This window comes from Hippopotamus amphibius, chromosome 11 (genome assembly GCF_030028045.1).
Source record: "Hippopotamus amphibius kiboko isolate mHipAmp2 chromosome 11, mHipAmp2.hap2, whole genome shotgun sequence".
In the NCBI taxonomy this organism is placed as follows: domain Eukaryota; kingdom Metazoa; phylum Chordata; class Mammalia; order Artiodactyla; family Hippopotamidae; genus Hippopotamus; species Hippopotamus amphibius.
In genome coordinates this window covers 28,079,669-28,086,746 of record NC_080196.1, presented here as the reverse complement: position 1 = coordinate 28,086,746, position 7,078 = coordinate 28,079,669, and the positions used below count along the sequence as shown (strand labels likewise).

Sequence of the window (7,078 nt, the reverse complement as noted above, 5' to 3'; positions counted from 1 at the left end):
GCTTTTGAATGTTCTCATTTACCTTTGGGTTCTTGCTGGACAAAAGCTCTTAATCCTCTAGGCAAACTTAGCATTTAGCGGTAGTGAGAACAGGCATTGGTCCTTGCCAAGGCACATTCATCTTTTAAGGCACTTAATGGTTCCTGTGTTATTTTATACGTAGTTGTATTTTTTGCTTCTCTCAGCTCTCGTGAGATTATGCATGTATGAATGATTCATCTTTGCATCTGCCAGAATTCCTAGAATATATTTCGTGCTCCCTTATTACCTGTTGCATGAATATAGGAATGAATGAATGAATGAATGCACAAACAATGAATGTATGAATTTTACTTGGTTCCAAGGGACCCACCCCGACATATCTCTGGAGACCTTCCTTGTCCATGGATGCCAGACCAGCTTTCCAGCCGTCCCATAAAGAAGCCAAGGGGCATCACAGCCCTTTTCAGTTTGGTTGGTATTAAAACTGCTTTAAAAAGTAATCCACTTTCATCTTTCATGAAATCCAGGGAAATCCTGCATCACTAATACTCTCCAAAAGAAAGTAAATCAAAGTGAATTTAAAGTATTATTGCAAATATAAATAGACAAAAAAGTTATTTGTCATTTTTTTCCCACAAATTGGGCTAAAACTGGCCATATGTTAACCTGGATAGCATCTTACATTTTCTGAGAGCTGACATTGACCAAGGTTTCTTTGCTCAGCACATATAATAAAGGAACTAGAAAAACCACACTTGGATAAGACAAAAGTCTATATGGACATTGTTTATTTTACAATAGAACATAACATAACTGCCAGACATTGAAGCAGGTAACTAGTAGTTCTACCAACTCATCTTTAGGTAACTGCCTTATATATTACATAAAAACATAAATTTCTGTCTTCCCCTCATTAATTACATTTTATCATAATTATGTTGTGATGCATATAAGCTTGTGAAATTATTGTATTCCAAAAATGATTTAACAGCACATTTCATGCCGCTTATAAGCACAGACTCTTCATCATCTCAATAAGAGATGTTAACGTTTACTCTTATTGTGGATTTCCTACTTTCTCATTGAAGACTGCCATCTCTTTGTCTCCAATGTTCCACGCACCTCAAAGTCTTCCCTGTACCTCAAAATCTATTCATGGAACAGAAGGCAGACGTTTGGGGACAACTGTGGAATGTATAGATTGCCATGGATTTTCCTTAACCCAGAATAGACTTTACTTTTTCAATCTCAATTTTAAGATGTAAATATATATAATATTCTGCTATTAAAGTACCAAAATTAGAATTTGTCCTTAGATGATATCTCCAACATAGAGTAACTCAATGTTTTGCAAAATATTAGGCTTTCTTTTTTGTGTAAATGCCACAGGCAGCACAGGACTCTGTGCCTGCTCCTACCTCTGTATGTTTCCTGAATAAACACCTAGAGTTTGATAGTCTGTCATCCGCGTGTAGCTCATCACCTTAAAGGCATGATTAAACTAGAGAATCACAAAAGCCATTGGTACAAAACACAGGCATATAAGCACAACAAAGGGAAATTTTCTGTCAAAGCAGTGCCAAATTAATTTGCCCCTCCATACTTAATCATGCATGATAGGTTTTATTGCTGCTTCTATAATCTTACTTTTATTAAGACTGCTATCAAACTCAGAATCCAAGGATTTTATTAGCACAGGTGCCTAACAAATAAAAAACAAAACATATTTATGCTTAGGAATTTAGAGTCTCAGTGAATGAATTCATTTTTATTTTTACCATCCAAGTAGTCTACATATGTAGGAAATTCTTATGGTGAATATCTTAATTTCTTTACAATCAAAATATAATTAATATTGGTAGATGTGCTCACACTCCTTTCTTTTAAAGAAAGATGCCCCCAAACCCCATTTGGTATAATTTCCTGAGAACTACCTGTGTGAAAACACAAAGACATACACTTGAAATGACAATAATTAGAAAGTTAGAATGACTATGATCAAAGCCAAACAGAGCAGATACTCAAAACAGAGAATACTGCTTAATTTTCTCCTGATGCTTATAAATATCTATACATTCAGTGCCTACCTCTTTTTTTTTTAGAGTGTAAGTTTCAGGAAGGGAGGGATTTTGTCTTAGCTATTGGTGTATCCTCAGTGTCTAGAACACTGTCTGGCATAGAAAGTGTTCAATAAATATTGATTGAATGAATAATATCAAAAGTCACTCTGTAACTACATGTGGAATGAACAGTGCTAACCCACACATAGTCCCTGTGCACTTGGAATTGCCAGAGAAGACCTCAAGAAAGAAGTTATACTTGAAGTTGGATGGGAAGGAGGGGTAGGTAACCTTTCACTTAATTTATTTCCGACAACAGACCGGTACCCTGAAGTCATTGGTCATTATTGGGGTGATGAATCCTTGGACATGTCACAGACTCCTCTTTTAAAGAGTTTTACATTTTAGCATCTATTTTGACCAATTCAGGCCAAAACACCAGAGTAAACAAAGCAACATAAAATGACGACTCAGGAACACATCATGCCTTAAATACACAAATTATTTGCTGGCTGGAGCCACTGATGGGTACGCTTGCACCTGAGGATCCTGGAAGCACACAGACCTCACTTGAAATGGTCCAAGGGACAGGTCCTGACAAAACAAAGCCCATGGCAGGGGCGAGTGTAGTTTCTTTGAATAACAAGTTTAGAGGGAGCTTGGATTACTTTTTAAAGCATTTCTAATACCAGCTAAGCTGGAAAGGGCCCCTGATGCCCCTTGGCTTCTTTATGGGAGGGCTGGAAAGCTGGCTTGGCATCCATGGACAACGTCTCCAGGGATATGTCAGGGTGGGTCCCTTGGAACTCATGCTACAGTGGGGTATGTTTGTATTCTAGACTTTACATTGGCTCTAATTGTAGAAAGCAAGGTTTCAGTTCTGCTAAAGTCATAGTAGAGATATGTGCCTTTATTATGATTACATACTCTTATTGAGAACACATACTTTTGGAGAAATGTGCACTGAATTTGGGAGAAATAGTGACATAATGGAAAGTACACAGATGCCAGGGTCAGACTGTCCTGTCTTTATGACTCGACTTAAATGTAACAGCAGTGTGATCTTGGGAAAGTTACATAACTTTTGGTAGCTCCACATTTTTTTCATTAAAAAAGAGACTATTTTAAGGATAAAATATCTAACGTAGTACTTGGCCCATGGTAGGGATTCATTAAATGTAGTAGTGAAAGTAATAATAGCTATTATTTATTAAGCATTTACTCTGAACCAGAAACCAAAAACTATTTTATATTTATTATTTTCCAATTGCTCCTCACAAAAATGCTGTGAAATGAGTATAATTATCATCTTTACTTAACAGACTTAGCAGGTCTGGAAACTGCAATTCAAAAAAAGTTAAATAAATTTTCCAAGCTCACAAAGCAAGAAAGTGGTAAAGCCTGGGATTAAATCCAAGAAAAATGACTGAGCTTGAATCCAAGATTTCAATCACTCTGTCAAACTTCCCTCCAAATAATAGGAAATTTGTATTAAATAATAATAATTAATGTGGTGTATTATTATTCTCAAGCACATTGGCTTGACAACATAGCAAAATGGAAGGAGAATAATTAACTAAACAATTAGAATTTATTGAGATACTCCTATGCTCCAGGTGCTGTGCTTTATATATTTTCTAACTTATTCTTCACAGGTGGATATTATTATTATGCATTTTATAAATGTTGAAACTAAACTGAGGCTTAGAGAGGGTAAAGCACTTGAGTTAGTCATTTACAACTGAGAGCCAGGATTGGAACGAAGTCTCATGTAAAGCAGTGAACGGAGCCAGAGGGAAGAGAAGAGTTCAGAGGTGAAGAGGGGAGGGTGGCGGTGGCTGGCAGTGTGTCAGGAGAGGTAGTCAGAGCCAGGGGTCAAAGGCCGTCGATGCCTTGCTGTAGACCTGAGTCTTTATCCTGAGTAATAATTTGAAAACAGAGAATTAACATGATCAGCTAAGACATCTTTTTTTTAGGCTTTTAAAAAAATATTTCATTGGAAACCTCCATCAAAAACTGTCTGAAATGTCTTTTGCATTATAATGTTTTAAGCAATCTATTCAAACAAACTTTCTTTAAGTAAAATCTTGATGGCATCAAAGCCATGTTGATCCATTATCTTCTTGTTTGTTGGGAAAAGGGCTTGGTTAAGCTTCACGCAGTTTTCCCTGAACAGTATGTCCTGCTTGGCAATATTCACACAGAGATCCAGCTGCCCTTTGTCCTGTGGGGAGATGTCTAATCATCCACTGAATGGTGGGATGGTCACTGTCCGGCCTACGGGCAGGATGGGAAGGCGGTTGGTGAAGCCTCCGTCCATCCACTTCTTAATGAGCTCCCCCCGGAGGGAAAGCTGTTGACTAAGTAGTTTTGTCTGGTCTTGGTGCTGGTGATGGAGATCTGCAGTCAGTGGTGGACCAGTTCGTGCACATTGCAGGGGAGAATCAATTCAGTTCCACGCCTTGGATGGCAGACAACAAGCAGGACGTAGCAGCAATCTTCCCTCAGCTAAGACATATTTTTAAAAGATATCTCTGACATCAAGGTAATGGGTCCCCTTAGGTAGCTCAGTGTGGCACAGAAATATCAGTGGGCTGCCTAGATCCCCACTGATTGTATTTCCTCCTCCTGGGTACTAAGAAAGACTATATTCCCCAACTTTCCTTGCCGTTATGTTGGGACCATGCAACTGAGCTCCAGTAAAAACGATGTTCACTCTTTCCAGGTATAACTATAAATCACCCTGGGCAGTACTTCCACACTCTTGTTTTCCTTTCCCCAACGACAGTGGTCGTGGAGAGAAGGTGGATTCCTGATTTATCACTTAAGAGACTTCCAGAAGGACCACTAACCTTCATTGCTCTATGCAATATTAATTAAAAGAAGAAAACATTTTTTATTGTATTAAGCCACTGAAATCTGGAGTTTTATTTGTTACAATTGATTAGTCCTTTTCCTTTCTAGCCTATCTTGACTAATTAATATTCTGTATTCTCATAGGAGGGAAAGTACTTCCTATGGTGTGCATGAAAGCTAAGGTTGACAAGGCACACCATCTTGATGATTCTATTTTTGCAGAGTGGGTAGTACTGTTGGTTCTAGGATTTGTTAGGATGTTTTCTGAGAGCAAAGTGCTTTGATTCTGTCGATGTGACAGCCAGTCTCTGTGATGGTTTCTAATAATTCTTGCTTCCTGATATTCATGCCTTTGTGCAGTCCTCTTTTACACTGAATTAGGGCTGACTTATGTAACCAATGGAATTCTGTGGAAATGATGGTATGTGACTTCAGGTAATAAAATGCTTTGCGGCTTCTGTTTTGGTCTCTTGAATCGTTCACTCTAGAACAAGCCAGATGCCATCCCATGAAAACATCCCATGGAGAGGCCCACATGGAGAAAACTGAGGCCTTCTGCCAGTGTCCAGCATGGCCTTGCTAGCTGCATGAGTGAGCCACATTAGAAGTGGATCCTGCAGCCCCAATCAAGCCTTCAGGTGACTGCAGCCCTTAGCCTCCTGAGTTCTCCAGCTGTTGTCCCAGATGACGTGGAGCAGAAACAAGCCATCCCCACTGTGCCCTTTCTGATTCATGACCTATGAAACCATGAGAAATACCAACTAATTATTTTTGTTTTAATTCAGGAAGTTTTAGGGCAATATGTTATGCTGCAGTAATCCACCATACTCCAGTACTCCTACTCCAGCCACCAAAGTAGGGTGGAATCAAAAGATTCCTGTGCACAAAATCACCTGGAAGCCTGATTCTGGGCTAGTGGGCCTGTCTGCCTCTGGTGTGGACTTCTGGCTTCTATGGTAGCTCTTCAGCAGAGCTGTGGCTGTTTTCCCTCTGCCTATTCTGCCTAGTTCTAGGAGCAACCACAATAGATAATGCTTGTGCTCTCTATGACTGGACAAAGAACCTGGGGTGCCTTTTCTCCTTGAATGATGAGCTTTCTAAACATTTCTTTTAAGGTGTGATGTTGTTATTTAATCTCTAATTTTAATTATCTTGAAAGTCAAATGGAATCAGAAAGAGAGTGTTAGCCTGTTTAAGAGGCACATTCCTTGTCACGGATTGAACTAAAATGAAGTTTCTATTGGCCAATCCATTTTCTTTCTTTTAGAAACTGCACTTGGATAATCATGCAGTTAGAAGATCATTGGATTGAAAGTCAAATGACTTTGTCTCAAGTTTTGACCATACCTTTTGACAGCTACATAATGTTAAAGAAATTACTAAATATTTCCCTCTCTATAAAATCCAAGAGATGCTGATGATACCTAAATAAAAGGATTTAGATTGTTGTGAGAGTGATGGTAGATAATATACTGGGACTGTTTTGGTAAAATATAAGATGTTGCATCAATATTTCATTCAAAGATGTGTATTGTGTGTATTATGGTTCAAGCACCATTCTTGGATTTGTAAAGGAGCAACAAACAGATTAAAGGAGGTCATGCCTTCAGAGTTGTGTGTTGGTTTTCTGTTGCTGTCATAACATGTTACCACAAAATTAGTTGCTTAACACAATACAAATGTATTATCTTACAGTTCTGTATGTCTGAAGTCCAACATGGGTCTCACTTGGCTAAAATCATAGTGGAGGTGGAGCTGCTTTACTTGCTAGAGGCTCAATGGGAGAGTCATTTTCCTTGCCTTTCCCACCTTCAGAGATGCTGCCTACATTCCTTAATTCATGGCCTCCTTTCTCCATCTTCAAAGGTAGCATTGTAGCATCTCTCTGACCAGTCTTCCGTAGTCGCATCCCTCTTTGATTCACATCACTCTTCTGTGTCCCTCTCCCACATCTTGTAACTACACTTAGCCCACCTGGATGATCATCTTAAGGTCCTTCAATTAATTGTGTCTGCAAATTCACAGGTTCTGAGGATTAGGTTATAGACATCTTTGGGGGCCATTATTCTGCTTAGCACATAAAGTACCCTTCAGTTGAGTTGAAATGCTCTAAATGACTACTTGCTCTTCAGTTTATATCAATATAACCAAAATCATACAGCACAGCTTATGATTTTGTT

General features: G+C 38.7%; 1 pseudogene; it reads right to left on the bottom strand.

The window, feature by feature from the left end:
* Positions 1 to 4,098: 4,098 nt before the first annotated feature.
* On the bottom strand, positions 4,099 to 6,807 carry LOC130830866 (patatin-like phospholipase domain-containing protein 4; annotated as a pseudogene).
* Between the last annotated feature and the right edge of the window lie 271 nt (positions 6,808 to 7,078).